This window comes from Rattus rattus, chromosome 10 (assembly GCF_011064425.1).
Source record: "Rattus rattus isolate New Zealand chromosome 10, Rrattus_CSIRO_v1, whole genome shotgun sequence".
NCBI lineage: Eukaryota > Metazoa > Chordata > Mammalia > Rodentia > Muridae > Rattus > Rattus rattus.
Window position 1 is genome coordinate 85,533,544 of NC_046163.1, and position 21,155 is coordinate 85,554,698.

General features: G+C 37.4%; 1 pseudogene; it reads right to left on the bottom strand.

Annotated features, from left to right (window-relative positions):
• Window positions 1–17,177: 17,177 nt before the first annotated feature.
• Window positions 17,178–18,730, bottom strand: LOC116910966 (annotated as a pseudogene).
• Between the last annotated feature and the right edge of the window lie 2,425 nt (window positions 18,731–21,155).

Sequence of the window (21,155 nt, forward strand, 5' to 3'; positions counted from 1 at the left end):
GATTACCTCTTATAGTTAGAAACTAGTTATACAAATATTAAAAGAAGTCAATTTATTCCTTCCTAGAATGTGTTTTCTCATGAGTCTTCAGTTAAAAATTAATAATATTTATTTTCCTAAGGCTATCATTCATTAACCATGTCGACAAAGCTAGGAAATTACAAAGAAAATAGACAATTTGCTCTTCCACTGGGGTTAGAACAACTTGATGGAAGACACTGATATGTGAGTAAGCCATTATAAGAGAGAATTGGAATAGGAATAGGAGATAGCTACTATTCACATACAAACACAATAGCATATGCACATTCATATTACCACTAAGGTCAGCAATAGCTTTAGATGGAAATTGCATCTCAGTAATAAGAACCTTCAAGCAAAGCAAAAAATCCAACTGTGATTGCAAAAATAAGTGTTTAAGTGAAAGCCCAAAATAATTTTGTTTAAAAGACATATGCTAAGCCAGCATGCTAAAAGGTGTTGTGACACTCCTGTGCACTATGAGACTCATATAAACTTATGTGGTTTACATGTAGATTATACATTAAAAGAAAGCAAAGTAAAGGCAGAGTGAAAAATAAACCAAATTCACTGTGAGTAAAACATTAACATTAGCACCCATATTTTATTTTGAGTTGTCATGTGCTTCTCAGTATTAGGAAAGTTAGGAACCTGAATCTTTAGTCGGATGCTACAATGCAAATGTCTGTATTTATCTCAGGAAAGACATTCAAAGAAAGGGAGGACCACATATAAACAGGGGAAATGTTAGACCATGCCTACAGAGAACAAGTGGAAAGGACCTACATAATCCTATGTGAAGACACAAGAAAATCCAGGGATCAAGGTACACAGTTTAAGTAAACAAATTGAGATTTAAGGCAACTGAGAAGAAATTTTAGAACGTGGGGAACAGAAAAAAAAACAAAACAATAACAAAGATCCAATAACTGAATAAAAAGATAATTTGTTTCCTTATATACTGACATTTTAAGTTTATGTTTAACCATACACTGTAGCCAAGAAGTATTTTCTGTGTCCATTCACTGCTTATTTTTGGTCAGGGGCAACATCGTTTTATATGTTATTCTTAGAAGAACAGAAATTTTGATGCTGCATACTGTGTTATATACTCATATTTTATTGCAATATATGAAAAATTGTCTTCTACACATATTACAAAGCATATTGTCTATAAAAAGCAAAAATTGTTCACATATTTGAATATTGAAAGTTTGAGTATATATTAAATTATTTTATTCTCCAAGCTTATGTATGGATTTCTCTTGATGAAAATCTATGTATAAATTATACAATTATGGCTGCATGTGTTATAAAATATATGTAATACTACACTAAAGTGCTCAAGAAAATAAATAAAAAGTATTTATGTGAAAATAAAGTTTGTATTTATGTGATGAATGTGCCAATTGATATTATTTTTAATATTTGAGATCAGAAATAAATAGAATGAAAAACTTCCTTTTTCTTTACTTCTTCCTGTCCCTGAGTCACTCTCTTTATTTTCTCCTTTTCTATCAGTCACAGACAAGCACAGAGTCTCCCCTCACCTCCCTTCTTCCCTCCCTCCCTCTCTCTCATTCTTTCTGTGTCTCTATCTTAAAATGCAAAATTTCCTAGGAAGTTTCAGGAGATAACGTAGGTAAATTAATGGTTTGACATTGATTTAAAAAAATCATCTAAAAAGAATTAAATACTACTGTTCTTTTCAAGAAACATAGCAATAAAATTATTTACAATTCTATTTTTTGATACACATAGATGAATGTCTTTGTTGGGATTCTCCAGAAAAGTTTCCTGCTGTAGTAGATTGTAACAAGTACAAAGATCCTCAAGTGGAATATGAACAGAGAGTAGTGGGTAACTTTTGATCACTCCATCCTAAATGGAATGTCTCCCCTCTGAGATTAAGAAATTATGTAGAAAGAGAGGTAGAAAACTTGTAAGAACCAGAAGGGATAGATGACACCAAGTAAAAATTTCTTCTAAACACAAGACTGACACACATATGAACTCACAGAGACTGTGAAATGATCCACAGGGAGTGTTTAAGTCAAAGCCATATGTAGTTCCTCAGAGCTCCCAGGTCGATTCAGAATGTTATCTATAAGTAACAACATCTTCCAAAGAAAGAAAATAGTTTTCTCCAATGGAATATCACTAGATATATTAACCACATTTAACGGTACGGCCCCAGGCACAACAAAAGATAACCAACACAAAATGAAGAAGATAGTCTACTATACATATTTGTCTCATTGCTTCATTTTAGTATTTTTATTTTCTCTTAGTCTTTTGGTTGTTTAGTATGTTTAGTATATTTTGTTGGGTTTTTAAAGTTTTTACTTTTGTGTTTATGTAGTTTATGTGTTTCTTTTTCTTTTCTTTTCTTTTTTTTTATTAACTTGAGTATTTCTTATATACATTTCGAGTTTTATTCCCTTTCCCAGTTTCCGGGCAAACATCCCCCCCCTTCCCTTCCTTATGGGTGTTCCCCTCCCAACCCTTCCCCCATTGCCGCCCTCCCCCCAACAGTATAGTTCACTGGGGGTTCAATCTTAGCAGGACGCAGGGCTTCCCCTTCCACTGGTGCCCTTACTAGGATATTCATTGCTACCTATGAGGTCAGAGTCAAGGGTCAGTCCATGTATAGTCTTTAGGTAGTGGCTTAGTCCCTGGAAGCTCTGGTTGCTTGGCATTGTGGTACATATGGGGTCTCGAGCCCCTTCAAGCTCTTCCAGTTCTTTCACTGATTCCTTCAATGGGGGTCCTATTCTCAGTTCAGCGGTTTGCTGCTGGCATTCGCCTCTGTATTTGCTGTATTCTGGCTGTGTCTCTCAGGAGCGATATTCATCCAGCTCCTGTCGGTCTGCACTTCTTTGCTTCATCCATCTTGTCTAATTGGGTGGCTGTATATGTATGGGCCACATGTGGGGCAGGCTCTGAATGGGTGTTCCTTCAGTCTCTGTTTTAATCTTTTGCCTCTCTCTTCCCTGCCAAGGGTATTCTTGTTCCCTGCTTAAAGAAGGAGTGAAGCATTCACATTTTGATCATCCGCCTTGAGTTTCATTTGTTCTAGGCATCTAGGGTAATTCAAGCATTTGGGCTAATAGCCAATCATCAATGAGTGCATACCATGTATGTCTTTCTTTGATTGGGTTACCTCACTCAGGATGATATTTTCCAGTTCCAACCATTTGCCTACGAATTTCATAAAGTCATCGTTTTTGAGAGCTGAGAAATATTCCATTGTGTAGATGTACCAAATTTTCTGTATCCATTCCTCTTTTGAAGGGCATCTGGGTTCTTTCCAGCTTCTGGCTATTATAAATAAGGCTGCGATGAACATAGTGAAGCATGTGTCTTTTTTATATGTTGGGGCATCTTTTGGGTATATGCCCAAGAGTGGTATAGCTGGATACTCAGGCAGTTCAATGTCCAATTTTCTGAGGAACCTCCAGACTGATTTCCAGAATGGTTGTATCAGTCTGCAACCCCACCAACAATGGAGGAGTGTTCCTCTTTCTCCGCATCCTCGCCAGCATTTGCTGTCACCTGAGTTTCTGATTCTTAGCCATTCTCACTGGTGTGAGGTGAAATCTCAGGGTTGTTTTGATTTGCATTTTTTATGACTAAAGATGTTGAACATTTCTTTAGGTGTTTCTCAGCCATTCGCATTCCTCAGCTGTGAATTCTTTGTTTAGCTCTGAACCCCATTTTTATTAGGGTTATTTGTCTCCCATGGTCTAACTTTTGAGTTCTTTGTATATTTTGGATATAAGGCCTCTATCTGTTGTAGGATTGGTAAAGATCTTTTCCCAATATGTTGTTGTTTTGTCCAACCACAGTGTCCTTTTGCCTTACAGAAGCTTTGCAGTTTTATGAGATCCCATTTTTCCATTCTTGATCTTAGAGCATAAGCCATTGGTGTTTTGTTCAGGAAATTTTTTTCCAGTGCCCATGTGTTCCAGATGCTTCCCTAGTTTTTCTTCTATTAGTTTGAGTGTGTCTGGTTTGATGTGGAGGTCCTTGATCCACTTGGACTTAAGCTTTGTACAGGGTGATAAGCATGGATCGATCTGCATTCTTGTTAATGCTGACCTCCAGTTGAACCAGCACCATTTGCTGAAAATGCTATCTTTTTTCCATTGGATGGTTTTGGCTCCTTTGTCAAAAATCAAGTGACCATAGGTGTGTGGGTTCATGTCTCGGTCTTCAATTCTATTCCATTGGTCTATCTGTCTGTCTCTGTACCAATACCATGCAGTTTTTATCACTATTGCTCTGTAATACTGCTTGAGTTCAGGGATAGTGATTCCCCCTGAAGTCCTTTTATTGTTGAGGATAGTTTTAGCTATCCTGAGTTTTTTGTTATTCTAGATGAATTTGCAAATTGTTCTGTCTAACTCTTTGAAGAATTGCATTGGTATTTTGATGGGGATTGCATTGAATCTGTAGATCGCTTTTGGTAAAATGGCCATTTTTACTATATTAATCCTGCCAATCCATGAGCATGGGAGATCTTTCCATCTTCTGAGGTATTCTTCAATTTCTTTCTTCAGTGTCTTGAAGTTCTTATTATACAAATCTTTTACTTGCTTGGTTAAAGTCACACCGAGGTACTTTATATTATTTGGGTCTATTATGAAGGGTGTCGTTTCCCTAATTTCTTTCTCAGCTTGTTTCTCTTTTGTGTAGAAGAAGGCTACTGATTTATTTGAGTTAATTTTATACCCAGCCACTTTGCTGAAGTTGTTTATCAGCTTTAGTAGTTCTCTGGTGGAACTTTTGGGATCACTTAAATATACTATCATATCATCTGCAAATAGTGATATTTTGACTACTTCTTTTCCGATCTGTATCCCCTTGACCTCCTTTTGTTGTCTGATTGCTCTGGCTAGAACTTCAAGAACTATATTGAATAAGTAGGGAGAGAGTGGGCAGCCTTGTCCAGTCCCTGATTTTAGTGGGATTGCTTCAAGTTTCTCTCCATTTTGTTTAATGTTAGCAACTGGTTTGCTGTATATGGCTTTTACTATGTTTAGGTATGGGCCTTGAATTCCTATTCTTTCCAGGACTTTTATCATGAAGGGGTGTTGAATTTTGTCAAATGCTTTCTCAGCATCTAATGAAATGATCATGTGGTTTTGTTCTTTCAGTTTGTTTATATAATGGATCATGTTGATGGTTTTCCGTATATTAAACCATCCCTGCATGCCTGGGATGAAGCCTACTTGATCATGGTGGATGATTGTTTTGATGTGCTCTTGGATTCGGTTTGCCAGAATTTTATTGAGTATTTTTGCGTCAATATTCATAAGGGAAATTAGTCTGAAGTTCTCTTTCTTTGTTGGGTCTTTGTGTGGTTTAGGTATAAGAGTAATTGTGGCTTCATAGAAGGAATTCGGTAGTGCTCCATCTGTTTCAATTTTGTGTAATATTTTGGATAATATTGGTATGAGGTCTTCTATGAAGGTCTGATAGAATTCTGCACTAAACCCATCTGGACCTGGGCTCTTTTTGGTTGGGAGACCTTTAATGACTGCTTCTATTTCCTTAGGAGTTATGGGGGTTGTTTAACTGGTTTATCTGTTCCTGATTTAACTTCGGTACCTGGTATCTGTCTAGGAAATTGTCCATTTCCTGTAGATTTTCAAGTTTTGTTGAATATAGGTTTTTATAGTAAGATCTGATGATTTTTTGAATTTCCTCTGAATCTGTAGTCATGTCTCCCTTTTCATTTCTGATTTTGTTAATTTGGACACACTCTCTGTTTCCTCTCATTAGTCTGGCTAAGGGTATATCTATCTTGTTGATTTTCTCAAAGAACCAACTTTTGGTTCTGTTGATTCTTTCTATGGTCCTTTTTGTTTCTACTTGGTTGATTTCAGCTCTGAGTTTGATTATTTCCTGCATTCCACTCCCCCTGGGTGTATTTGCTTCTCTTTGTTCTAGAGCTTTTAGGTGTGCTGTCAAGCTGCTGACATATGTTCTTTCATGTTTCTTTCTGCAGGCACTCAGCGCTATGAGTTTTCCTCTTAGCACAGCTTTCATTGTGTCCCATAAGTTTGGGTATGTTGTACCTTCATTTTCATTAAATTCTAAAAAGTTTTTAATTTCTTTCTTTATTTCTTCCTTGACCAGGTTATTATTGAGTAGAGCATTGTTCAATTTCCACGCATATGTGGGCATTCTTTCCTTATTGTTATTGAAGACCAGTTTTAGGCCGTGGTGGTCTGATAGCACGCATGGGATTATTTCTGTATTCCTGTACCTGTTGAGTACCGTTTTTTGACCAATTATATGGTCAATTTTGGAGAAAGTACCATGAGGAGCTGAGAAGAAGGTATATCCTTTTGATTTAGGATAGAATGTTCTATAAATATCTGTTAAGTCCATTTCGCTCATGACTTCTCTTAGTCTGTCTATGCCTCTGTTTAATTTCTGTATCCATGATCTGTCCATTGCTGAGAGTGGGGTGTTGAAATCTCCTAGTATTATTGTGTGAGGTGCAATGTGTGTTTTGAGCTATAGTAAGGTTTCTTTTATATATGTAGGTGCCCTTGTATTTGGGGCATAGATAGAGAGTTCATCTTGGTGGATTTTTCCCTTGATGAATATGAAGTGTCCTTCCTTATCTTTTTTGATGAATTTTAGTTGAAAATTGATTTTTTTGATATTAGAATGGCTACTCCAGCTTGCTTCTTCCGACCAATTGCTTGGAATGTTGTTTTACAGCCTTTCACTCTGAGGTAGTGTCTGTCTTTGTCTCTGAGGTGTGTTTCCTGTAGACAGCAGAATGCAGGGTCCTCGTTGCTTATCCAGTTTGTTAATCTATGTCTTTTTATTGGGGAGTTGAAGCCATTGATGTAGAGAGATATTAAGTAATACTGATTATTGCTTCCTGTTATATTCATATTTGGATGTGAGGTTATGTTTGTGTGCTTTTCTTCTCTTTGTTTTGTTGCCAAGACGATTAGTTTCTTGCTTCTTCTAGGGTATAGCTTGCCACCTTATGTTGGGCTTTACCATTTATTATCCTTTGTAGTGCTGGATTTGTAGAAAGATATTGTGTAAATTTGGTTTTGTCATGGAATATCTTGGTTTCTCCATCTATGTTAATTGAGATTTTTGCCGGATACAGTAACCTGGGCTGGCATTTGTGTTCTCTTAGGGTCTGTATGACATCAGTCCAGGATCTTCTGGCCTTCATAGTTTCTGGCGAGAAGTCTGGTGTGATTCTGATAGGTCTGCCTTTATATGTTACTTGACCTTTTTCCCTTACTGCTTTTAATATTCTTTCTTTATTTTGTGCGTTTGGTGTTTGACTATTATGTGACGGGAGGTGTTTCTTTTCTGGTCCAATCCATTTGGAGTTCTGTATGCTTCTTGTATGCCTATGGGTATCTCTTTTTTTAGGTTAGGGAAGTTTTCTTCTATGATTTTGTTGAAGATATTTACTGGTCCTTTGAGCTGGGAGTCTTCACTCTCTTCTATACCTATTATCCTTAGGTTTCATCTTCTCATTGAGTCCTGGATTTCCTGTATGATTTGGACCAGTAGCTTTTTCTGCTTTACATTACCTTTGACAGTTGAGTCAATGATTTCTATGGAATCTTCTGCTCCTGAGATTCTCTGTTCCATCTCTTGTATTCTGTTGGTGAAGCTTGTATCTACAGCTCCTTGTCTCTTCTTTTGGTTTTCTATATCCAGGGTTGTTTCTATGTGTTCTTTCTTGATTGCTTCTATTTCCATTTTTAATTCCTTCAACTGTTTGATTGTGTTTTCCTGGAATTCTTTCAGGGATTTTTGTGTCTCCTCTCTATGGGCTTCTACTTGTTTATGTTTTCCTGGAATTCTTTCAGGCATTTTTGCGATTCCTCTCTGTAGGCTTCTACTTGTTTATTAATGTTTTCCTGTGCTTCTCTAAGGGAGTTCTTCATGTCTTTCTTGAAGTCCTCCAGCATCATGATCAAATATGATTTTGAAACTAGATCTTGCTTTTCTGGTGTGTTTGGATATTCCGTGTTTGTTTTGATGGGAGAATTGGGCTCTGATGATGCCATGTAGTCTTGGTTTCTGTTGCTTGGGTTCCTGCGCTTGCCTCTCACCATCAGATTATCTCTAGTGTTACTTTGTTCTGCTATTTCTGACAGTGGCTAGACTGTCCTATAAGCCTATGTGTCAGGAGTGCTGTAGACCTGTTTTCCTGTTTTCTTTCAGCCAGTTATGGGGACAGAGTGTTCTGCTTTCGGGAGTGTATTTTTTCCTCTCTACAGGTCTTCAGCTGTTCCTGTGGGCCTGTGTCTTGAGTTCAGCAGGCAGGTCACTTGCAGCAGAAAAGGTGGTCTTACCTGTGGTCCCGAGGCTCAAGTTTGCTCGAGGGGTGCTGCCCACAAGCTCTCTGTGGCGGCAGCAACCAGGAAGATCTGTGCCGCCGTTTCTGGGAGCTTCAGTGCACCAGGGTTCCAGATGGCATTTGGTGTTTTCCTCTGGTGTCCGAGATGTGTGCAGAGTGCAGTCTCTTCTGGTTTCCCAGGCTTGTCTGCCTCTCTGAAGGTTTAGCTCTCCCTCCCATGGGATTTGGGTGCAGAGAACTGTTTATCCGGTCTGTTTCCTTCAGGTTCTGGTGGTGTCTCAGGCGCAGGGGTCCTGCCGCTCCTGGGCCCTCCCCCACCGGAACCCAGAGGCCTAATACATTTTCCTCTTGGGCCAGGGATGTGGGCAGGGGTGGGCAGTGTTGGTGGTCTCTTCTGCTCTGTAGCCTCAGGAGTGCCCACCTGACCAGGCAGTGAGGTCTCTCTCCCACGGGGTCTGGGAGCAGAGAGCTGCTGCAGGCCGGGATCCGCGGGTGTGGGACTCCCTGTAAGCACAGGAAATGCCCGGTCCTAGAGGAATTCTGCCTCTGTGTGTCCCGAGTTTACCAGGCAGGTCTCTTGCAGCAGAAAAGTTGGTCTTACCTGTGGTCCCGAGGCTCAAGTTTGCTGGCGGGGTGCTGCCTACCAGCTCTCTGAGGTGGCAGCCGTTTCCTTTGTTTTAAATTATGATTTGCTTAAGTATTGTTTTCTTTCTTTGTTTTCAAAAAAGAAAGAGAAGAAAATCATGTGTATTTGGCTATCTAATGATCTGGGCATGATATATAAGTAATCTGAGAAGGAAAAATTATGATCAAAATATGTTGTAGAAAAATATTTTTATGAAAAATCAATTTAAAAATATGCTATTACTTTCTATTTAGTCAAATGTTTTATATTATTTTTCTAATCTGTGAGATATCATTGTAATTATTTTAAAAACATTTATCTTGTCAAGTCTTATCTCTCTATTTGCAACAACAGAAAGCTTCGCTAGTTTAAAATTGACACTAATATGGAGAGTACTTAAAATGTGGAAAGAGCATAAGATTTTTTATGTTCTTGATGGTTTAGTGTATTTTTTCATCATGAAACATCTCAATCACAATGAAATATTTGGCTTTTAAAATCAAGTTTTTGTGGCAAAATAGGAACATTGTCTTCTAAATTATACTTTCCTGAATAGTGTCTTTGCATCACTAGGAGCATCTCAAGGTGAAGCATAAGTCCACAAAAGAAGCTAGGTCAGATGACAGTTCACATTTCATACTTCTACCTACCTTTTATGGAGAATAAGGTAAAGATTCTTATTTTATCTTCTGGTACTGGTTGCTTTTCATATTTACTTTTGTTTGAGTTGAGTTGTAATATACAGGGCTTCCCACAGTAGGATAGCTTAGCTTTTATTGTTTTTACATTCTTGCTATTATGAATAGATTGCCACAAGGAATAGATTTGAATAAGTATTCTTGTGGCAGGATGGAGCAGCGATTAGATATATGCCAAAGAGTAACATATGGTATAGCTGGATGTTGAGGTAAAATAAATCCCCAAACTTCTGAGGAAGCTATCCTACTGTGGGAAGCCCTGTATATTACAACTCAACTGAAGCACAAGCAAATTACCCAAAAACCCATTTTATAAAACTAATAGTGGTTCTTAGAAAGGAAAAAGATAAATCCCATAAAGAAATCCAGTAAAACACAATTAGAAGAAATGAATAAATCCTTTCTTTAAAAAAAAAGCAAGAAAAACAAAGAAAAAAAGAGGTGAAAGGGAATAAGTAATATTGTCAGGGCCAGAATAAGATAGATAGTGGCATGGGATTAGAAGAGCTAGCCACCCACCTCACAGAAGAGCTGACCCTGCTCCTCTATGGGAGCCAGGAATTTTGCTAGTCAGGATGCAGGTGAAGAAGGTGTATCATACCTTATATAGATGGGCACTAGAAATTTGACCATGCTCCTGTGAATATATGATTAGCATAAAATAGATTTTCTCTTTCTTTTTTGGGGGATGGTGATGCAAGGGATTTAATGGGTGAGGAAAGGTAGAAGAAGAGGACAATTGAGGTGTGCATGATACAGGATTCCCAAAGAATAAACTAAAAATACATTTTATATATAAAAAAGAAAATAAAAATGGAGGGAATACTGGAGATAGAAATTTAAGTAACTGAACCAGATATATATATATATATATACATATATATATATGTATATATATATATACACACATACACACACAAACTAACTAACTAAAATATTTTTTAGTTACTATATTATAGGTATGATGAAAATTAATCAAATAAGTTCTCCTTTTGATCTACATTTAAAAGATACGAGATATATATATTTATATCTCCTAACAAAAACACCTCCAGGATGAAAAAGCTAAACCTAAGCGTAATAAAAATAGAAGACAATTCCCATATCAAAGTCTCAGAAAATATCTTTTAACAATATCATATAAGAAAATCACTAACTTAATGAATGAAATGCCTACAGTCACAAGAAACTTTCAAAAAACCAAATAAATTGGACTAAATTTAAAGTTTCCTACTATGTTATTCATAAAAACACTACAAAAAATGATTAAAACAAAACAACAAAGCACACACACTGAGAGAGTGGATGAGAAAACAGGAGTCATTCTTTTGATGCATAAAAGAAACACACCTCAATATCCCTTATAGCCATTGCCCCAGAGGAAAGGGTTGGAAAATGTTTTTCAAGCAAATGGATCCAAGAAACAAGCTTATGTCGTCATTCTAATGTATAACAAAATATACTTATAATGAAAATTAATCAAATTAAGGACTCCTTTTGATCTACATTCAAAAGATATGAGAATATTTGTTACTTGGAATCAAACAGACAAGTTTATAATAAAAATTTTTTCCTAGCACTCAGCAATAATATTTGATTCTTAGAAAGATAAAACCTGGTAGTATGTATGGTCTAGTATGTCTAAGACAAGTAGACTGAATTTGTTTCTTAATGGAAATTGATATCAGCACTGTGAGACAGAAAATAATCTTGAGGGGGAAGAGAGCTGAACACCCAGGGGTGCAGACATCCTGAGACCGCAGTACAGATTTCCACTTCTGCACACCTCTGCCTACATCCCGGTCCAAGAGGAAACTGCACAGTGCCTCTGGACACCAGGGATATAGAAACAGACAGCTGCTGGTACCCACGGTTCTGGTCTGTGCCCAGGACCAAACTGAACAGGACAAACAGCTCCCTGCACCCAAATGCCATCGGGGAGAGAGCTGGACCCTCAGAAATGTGCACACTCCTGAGAAGTCAGAGGAGACTACCATTTGCTCACAGTTTGGACCCAAGAGGGAATCAACTAGTGCCAGCTATGCCCCCTGGGTGCAAGGACATAGGAGCAATCAGGGGCAGTGTCCTTTAATATTTGCCTGCTGAAAGAAAATATCCAGGAATTCTGATATAGCTGAAATTAGGGCACCTGTTCTCAGAAAAGGCTGAAAGAAAAGATGAAAACAGATATACAGGAGTGGTGACACAGAATCCTACAGCAGGGTCAAGTCACTCTCAGAAACAGCAAGACAAGCAAATACCAGGGATAATCCAATGGCTAGAGGCAAGCCCAGGAGTCTAAGCAACAGAAAGCAAGACTACTTGGCATCACCAGAGTCCAGTTCTCTCATCAAAGAAAATACTGGATATCCAAACACACCAGAAAAGCAAAATTTAGATTTAAAATCACATTTTTTGATAATGTTGGAGGACTTTAAGAAAGACGTAAAGAACTTCCAAGAGAAATGCAGGAAAACACAAGTAAACAACTAGAAGCCCTTAGAGAAGAAACACAAAAATCCCTGAAAGAATTAAAGGAAAACACAACCAAACAGGCGAAGGAATTGAAAATGGAAATAGAAACAATAAAGAAAGCACAAAGGGAGACACCCTGGATATAGAAAACAAAAGAAAGAGACAAGGAGCCATAGATACAATCATCACCAACAGAATGCAAGAGATAGAAGAGAGAATCTCAGGGGCAGAAGATACCATAGAAGACATCAACACAACTGTCAAATTAATGTAAAACACAGAAAGTTCCTAGCCCAAAACATACAGGAAATCCAGGAAACAAAGAGAAGATTAAACCTAAGGATAATAGATATAGAAGAAAGTGAAGACTTCCAACTTAAAGGGCCAGTAAACATATTCAACAAAATTGTAGAAGAAAACTTCATAACCTAAAGAAAGAGATTCCTATAAACATACAAGAAGCCTACAGAACTCCAAATAGATTGAACCAGAAGAGAAATTCCTCCTGTCACATAATAGTAAAAACACCAAATGTATAAAACAAAAAAAGAATATTAAAGCAGTAAATGAAAAAGGTCAAGTGACATATAAAGGCAGACCTATAAGAGTTACACCAGACTTCTAACCAGAGACTGTGAAAACCAGAAGATCCTGGACAGATGTCATACACACCCTAAGAGAATATGAATGCCAGCCCAAGTTACTTTATCCAGCAAAACTTTCAATTAACTTTGATGGAGAAACTAAGATATTCCATGACAAAACCAAATTTACACAATATCTTTCTACAAATCCAGTCCTACAAAGGACAATAAATGGAAAACTCCAACACAAGGAGAGAAACTGCAGCATACAGAGAGGAAGAATATTATAATTTCCTTGCAATGAAACCAAAAGAGAGACAAACAAACATAATTCCACCTCCAACAACGAAAATAACAGGAAGCGACAATCACTATTCTTTAATATCTCTCAACATCAACGGACTCAATTCCCCAATAAAAAGACATAGACTCACAGAATCAATGCTTAAAGAGGACATAGCATTTTGCTGCATGCAGGAAACACACCCCAGACACAAAGACAGATACTACCTCAAATAAATGGCCGGAAAACAACTTTCCAAGCAAATGGCATGAAGAAACAAGCTGGAGTTGTCATTCTAATATCAAATAAAATTGACTTTCAACCAAAAGTCATTAAGAAAATAAGGAAGGACACTTCATATTCATCAAAGGAAAAAGCCACCAAGATGAACTCTCAATCCTAAATGTCTATGCTCCAAATGGGAGCAGGGAAACATCTGTGATGAAAATAAATAAAATAAAAAATAAAATAAAATTATTAAAAAGATACAAAAAAGATAGATTTTGAAGATCTAAGAAAATATTTAAGGATGAATAATTGTGTTTTGAGTCAGTAATTATAACATATAAAAATTTTAATACATGAAACGTTGGATGGTGATAGGACAACTATAAGGTTAAAAAAATGCTTCGGATGTCTTCCTTTTGCTCTGCCATATTGCTACTGCTATATTGAGACTTTAACAGTTCAGAGTTCTAACATTAATCATTGTAGTTTTGATAAGTTAGCCTAACTGTATAAAACATGCTGCTAAATGTTTCAGTTTTCATAATCAGAAGTTCAATATTTTAAGTTTTTTTTTTGGTTGTCTTTCCTATTTCTTAATATGACTTATAAAACTAGACGTGAATTAGATCTTTGTGGTTCATTTTTAAGTTAAAAATTTTGGTACATTAAAGATTATAATTACAACATGATTTTCGTATCACATTTTTAGCATTTTAAAATATTTATCTCTATACATTTCCATGATATATGAATAAGCTGTTCAGACATGGAGGTAATACCATACTTATACTTACATGCTGACATAACAAAGTAATATAGGGACATTCTAGTTCAATATCAAGAGTTTGCCAAAGAAATTTAAATAGTTACTGAAATTTAGTCCAAGGGCATTAGAAGTTAAAATCTAGTTAACTTTTGACTTGCAAGGTCTAAAACTGAAATCTAATAAATGAAAATACTTGCAAGACTGATACAAATATTTGAAATTTATTTACATGTTAAAAAATAAATTTAATATGAAAATGATCATGTATTTTTATTTTAAGAGTTTTTGTCATCTTATTTGTAATTTGGATAGAAATATCCTACATTGGGGGTTGGGGATTCAGCTCAGTGGCAGAGCGCTTGCTAGCAAGTGCAAGGCCCTGGGTTGGTCCCTAAAAAAAAAAAAAAAAAAAAAAAAGAAAAGAAATATCCTAAATTATAGAGGAGAAATGTATTTAATTTTTTGAAAGCTTTATTTAGGAGTCCTCCATTTGTGTCTTTCCTGCTCCTACCTTTTTGACCTCAAAAACCAACTGTGCTTCCATCCCTTCTGCGACTTGCAAACCTGTTCTTTCTGTCATTATTATATACACATAATGATGCAACAATATATTATATAATTTAATATTATATTATACAATATAAGTACACATATATACACACACTAACATATAATGGTGAGTGCATTTACAACTAACCACACAACTTATTTTAAGTAAAATCTTGATTCTCCCTCGCTCATCAGCTGTGCTTGCTATAGGTCTTCTTTTTTTTTTTTTATTAACTTGAGTATTTCTTATTTAGATTTGAGTGTTATTTCTGGGCCAACATCCCTAATCCCTCCCCCCCTTCCTTATGGGGTGTTCCCTCCCCCCCTCCCCCCATTGCTGCCCTCCCCCAACAATCATGTTCACTGGGGGTTCAGTCTTAGCAGGACCAAGGGCTTCCCCTTCCACTGGTGCTCTTACTAGGCTATTCATTGCTACCTATGAGGTTGGAGCCCAGGGTCAGTCCATGTATAGTCTTTGGGTAGTGGCTTAGTCCCTGGAAGCTCTGGTTGCTTGGCATTTGTTGTACATATGGGGTCTCAGCCCCTTCAAGCTCTTCAGTTCTTTCTCTGATTCCTTCAACTTGGGGTCCTATTCTCAGTTCAGTGGTTTGCTGCTGCTGGCATTCTGCCTCTGTTTTGCTGTATTCTGTGTCTCTCAGGAGCGATCTACATCCGGCTCCTGTCGGTCTGCACTTCTTTGCTTCATCCATCTTGTCTAATTGGGTGGCTGTATATATATGGGCCACATGGGGCAGGCTCTGAATGGGTGTCCTTCAGTCTCTGTTTTAATTCTTTGCCTCTCTCTTCCTGCCAAGGGTATTCTTGTTCCCCTTTTAAAGAAGGGTGAAACATTCACATTTTGATCATCCGTCTTGAGTTTCATTTATTTCTAGGCATCTAGTGTAATTCAAGCATTTGGGCTAATAGCCACTTATCAATGAGTACATACCATGTATGTCTTTCTGTGATTGGGTTAGCTCACTCAGGATGATATTTTCCAGTTCCAACCATTTGCCCTCAAATTTCCATAAAGTTTGTTTTTGAAAAACTGAGTAATATTCCATTGTGTAGATGTACCCACATTTTCTGTATCCATTCCTCTGTTGAAGGGCATCTGGGTTCTTTCCAGCTTCTGGCTATTATAAATAAACCTCGATGAACATAGTGGAGCATATGTCTTTTTTATGAAGTTATCTTTTGCATATATGCCCCAAGAGAGGTATTCTTGGATCCTCAGGCAGTTCAATGTCAATTTTTCTGAGAAACCTCAGACTGATTTTCCAGAATAGTTGCCAGATCTGCAATCCCACCAACAATGAGGAGTGTTCTCTTTCTCCGCATCCTCGCCTAGCATTTGCTGTCACCTAAGTTTTTGATCTTAGCCATTCTCACTAGTGTGAGGTGAAATCTCAGGGTTGTTTTGATTTGCATTTCCCTTATGACTAAAGATGTTGAACATTTCTTTAGGTGTTTCTCAGCCATTCGGCATTCCTCAGCTGTGAATTCTTTGTTTAGCTCTGAACCCCATTTTTTAATAGGGTTATTTGTCTCCTTTTTATAGGACTTTGTGAAATTTCTTCGAATAATGTTGATATACAAATAGTTGTTGCCACGATGTAGTTCTTCCTTCAGAAACTTTACTGTTAAGATTTCAAGGAAACAGCTTCCCTGTTATCTTTAATAGACACTATCACTTAGCATCAATCTCTCTAGTCCTCTCCCTGTAAGAATCATTCCATTCCCGACAAGGGGAATGATATGTCTTTCTTTTATGGTTAACTCAGTTAGGTAAACATTGAATAGGCAATGCAAATATTAAAAAGAAAACACAAAAAGGATCCTTTAAATCTATTAGAAATAAGTAGATTTTGAGAAAAATATACATAGCAGCCAGAATCCCTTTAACTCTGTCACTATACTTTATCAGTACAGTCAACAAAACGATTCACAGAAAAGTCTCCAGACTATTTTTTATATACCTATGAGTCTCCTTGCCAAATTAACCAATTATATATAATTTATAAAATAATGAAATTAGATAAACATTCATTCTTTATCAAATTCTATTTTTTTCTTCTGTCAGGTGGCTTTTCACATAAGTGTAGATATAGGTCTTACATTTAAATTCTACTTGTAATGTTAAAGACAATGTATAAAATGCCCTCAGCTAGACCAAAAATTAACCATATGCAAGCATGGATGAATAATATCATTTTTGTTGTCATATTTGTTTTTCTGACTCTAAAAGTAATACACGAAGAGTGCTGGATTTGGTGAGAATGCTTTGAGCCCTGGCTCTGTCACATGCCACCTGCCGGATCTAGAACACCCACTTCTCAGAACTTTCACCTTCCCATTTAGAAAACCGGACTAGGCACCCTTTTGAGCTCTCGCCATAAATGGCAGTACAGATCTAGGAACTGAGGACGCCTGGTGAACTAGAAATTCTTTGACAAAAGGCAAAGGTTGTCCCACCCCTCAGCCTGCGGCCTTTCTTCGTTCGAGCCTACAGCCTCTCCCGACTCTAAACACAGTTCCGCGGCCCCTGACCGCCCCTAGTTTTGACAAATGGGAGACCACACAGATTTTTCAAGCCTGGCCAGATGAGGCCTCCTGGACCTGGTACCCCCAAAATATAGCATCTGCTGCAGCCAATTGGGTAAGAACTTCCTCCAACTCAGACCCATCCTCCGGAAACTGCTCACAGAAGGATCGGATGAGACCAGCCGCTGAGGCCTCATACTCTACAAGTCGCCCCTTCCAGGCGATTGTTGGGCTGGATAATAAGCTTCGGGGATTCCTTGGGCAGCAGTACTGTATCCCTTAGAGTGAGGAAGCACTCTGGGAGTTCGTCAGTGACCGCTGCTTAACCATCATTCAGGGCCCACTCTGCAACCACATCTCCTGTGTACTTCAGCACATGGAGTCACCCGAGGAACCGCTCCAAGGCAGGTCTGCCCAATGACCAGACCTTACTGCCAACCATGCTTAATTTGCTATCCCATGTCTCTCCACACCGGTACCACCCCCGGTCTCTGGGTTGATCACTGTCGCCTGGTCAAAGTTGAAAACACCTTTCTCATCCTGGATGTACAAAGAGTTTGCTGCTGACGTGGCCCTACAATTCATGTAACCCCACATGCACATCAAAGGACGGCCCCTTCCAGCAGTTCTACAGGTCCTTGTCTTCTTCCTCCAAGAAGATGAGTTTCTCCCACTTTGTGTCATAGGCTACAGCCAGCACATTCCCCAGACACATTCGTAAAGCCTTCTGTCTGTCTCAGGTCATCATAGCTGGGAATGTTGATGCCTGCAGGGATGCCAGATATCCAGGGAAGTGAAGTCAGAGGTGAGGCCTCCAAGGCAGGAGGCCAGGGCAGATCTTCAGCAGCTGCTCAGCACTTGCAACCAGCCGCTCAAACTTCGCACTCATGTCTTTGTTTACCATGCCCATGAAGCCTTTAAACTCTCCTGGGGAGCGGAACGGGTCGGTAACTCTCAATGAAGCCAATGTAACTCTCTATAATGGGACTTTTGTCCTGAATCCAGAAGCAGGAGCCCCTCTTAAGGGCTTCAATGGAGTCCTGCATTAAGCTCTCCACATACTTGGCCAGCATTTACTCCTGATGGCTTTTGGCTTCATAAGCCTTAGCTTTCTCCAAGTGTTCTACCACCTTCTGGAGGATAGGGGCGTAGTCCCTCCAGGACTTGGAACTCAATTCAGAGTCGAGAGCAGGTTCTGTGTTGAGTACTGAAGCCAGTTGCACCTCATAGTGGTACTTCCCTTCCTGGCCCTTGAGGAGCCGTGTGTTATATGCACAGAGGTTCTAAGAGTCCAGAGAGTCTTGGGACAGCTTAGTATCTTCCATGGTACAATCTCCAGAGAAATAGGTGGTCACCCTCTCCTTCCCCAGCCCAAGATGTCGAAGCCTTGGTTCCAGAGAGAACATAAGCTCTCCACAGGTCTGCCAAAGGTTCCTGACTTCTGGGTACTGTTGGGCAGTCTTACTTCCCAAGATCACAGGTTCCACCTTTTCCTTGGACAGGTTAGGAACAAACTTGGTGTCACCAAAGGACTTATAGTTGCCCATGTTGCAGTATAACCCTGCAGCATAGAATCTACTCATCAAATTTAAGTACATTCTCAATGACAATAACTACCTTTTGTCAGAAATATCACAAACTTCATGAACTTATACTATATCCTCAGCTACCATTTATTTAATTAGATTTGTGATGTCCATACCCAGTATCACAAATATTGCATGAAAAACTCAATTACTGAAACACAAATTACCTAGAAATTAATTTGTTTTAATTTGAAAAATGATGTTTGCTTTAATCTGTATGTAATTAATAAGAAGATCATTTTCTTGAATAAATACAGTCTTGAAAGCACAACAAATAATATTCCAAAGCATATAAGCAGGTTACATTTTCCAAGAAAGTTTATTCTATTTAAATATCCATGGGGTATTCTGGGAAATAATTCTGTGTTCTAACAAAAACTGGATATTTCTATATGTTAATATCTAGTTTGAATGATATCACTTGCTAAAGATTCTGGGTTTTGCAGAATATTTTATCTGGGTTATTTATCATATACAAAGTGACCCTAGGTGTATGGACTTATTTCTGCATCTTCACTTCAGCTCCATTGTTCAAGATGTCTATGTTATGCCAAGATCATGCTTTTATATTACTTTATTCTTAGTGGTCGAAGATGATACCTCCTCAGAAGTACTTTCACTATTCTTAATCGATGTAAACCGTTTATAGCCAGGAGTAGTGTCATATACCTTGAATCTCAGAAATCAGGAGTCCGAAGCAAGTATATCTGTGACCACAGTGGTCAACAATGGGAATGTTCCAAGATGGAGTAAACTTCACAGTCAAACCCTTTCTTAACAACATCAAAACAAACAAACAGACAGACAGACACAAAAGAGAGATACCCTGGTTTTCTTCCTTTGTATTGGTTTTTCAAATGAAGCTGAAATGTGTCCTTTCAAGGTATGTAAAAAACTGTGTTAGAGTTTGACAGGGATTTCACTGAATCTGTAGATTGCTTTTGGTAAGATAGTAACATTTACTACATTAATCCTATCTGTAAGGGTGGAATATCTTATGAGATATTTCCTACCTTGTGACATCTTTGATTTTTTTCTTCAGTGTCTTAACATTTTTACTATATAAGTTTTTGACTTGCTTAGAGTTACCACAAAATATTTTATACCTTTGAGTATTGCTAAAAGTGTTGTTTCCCTGATTACTTTCTTAGTCTGTCATTTTTATACACAAATCCCCTAATTTAATGTATGCATTTTATATGTTGTTATTTTGATTAATTCTTTTATCAACTGAAAAAAAATTCTGTTGCGTTTTTAAGAGTCATTTATGTGAACAATCATACTGCCTGCAAGTAAAGATTCTTGGACTTCTTCTTTTTCTCTTTCATTCCCTTGATCTCTTTCAGTCATTTTATTGATCAAGCCAACATTTAAGTATTATTTTGAATAGGTATATAGGAAGTGGAAAATTGTTAATTTTTTCTGATTTTAGGGAAAATGATTTGAGATTCTTTCTCAACAGTCTTTCTGTACTGAAGCATGTTTCTAATATACAGATTCTCCAGAGGACTTTTAAAATGAAGAGGTGCTGGAATTTTTCAAAAACTTCTTCTACATGTAATGATATTTTTATGTGTTTTTTGTCTTTCAACTTACAAATAACCATCACAGCATCTCTAGATTGGAGCCTATATGATCACCTTGGATGATCTTTTGATGAATTCTTGTATTTGGGTTGCAAACAGTTTATTAAGAACTTTGCATCTATCTTCATAATCGGTCTGTAATTCTCTTTCCTTATAGGAACTTTATGTGATTTGGATACATAGATAAATTTTCCTCATCCGCTCCCCAAAAGGGCAATATTCCTTCTATTTTAATATTGTAGAAATTAACTTAAGGAGGATTGGTGTTATTTCTTCTATCAATATATGGTAGATTTCTGCAATAAAACCTTATGGCCCTGAGCACTTTTAGATAGAAAACTTTTAATTAATGTTTCCATTTCAATAGGAGATATTGGTTTATTTAAATTGCTTATCTGTCATTGATTTAACTTTGGTAGATAGTATATATCATGAAAGTTATTAATCTCTGTAACCTTTTATTTTGGTTGAATTTGTTTTTAATGCATATCCTATGGTTCTCTCAGTTTTCTTGGTGCCTGTTATAAATACATTATTGTCTCTAATTTTGTTAATTTTTATTGTTTCACTCTGTCTTTTAGTTAATTTGACTTAGGGGTTGGCAATATTATTGATTCTCTCAAATAACCAACACTGTGTTTCATGAATCTTTGTGATTTTTTTCTAGTTTGTTGATTTTTTTACCCTGATTATTTCTTCCAATTTCTTTAAGACAGTATTATTTGTTATTGTTTAGAATTTTCATGTGTGTTGTTATTAATATAAGATTTTCAATCAAAATGGAATGTCTCCATCAATTTCTTCCCTTCAAGGCTAATTGAAAGTGAAACTATATTGTCCAGGAACACAAT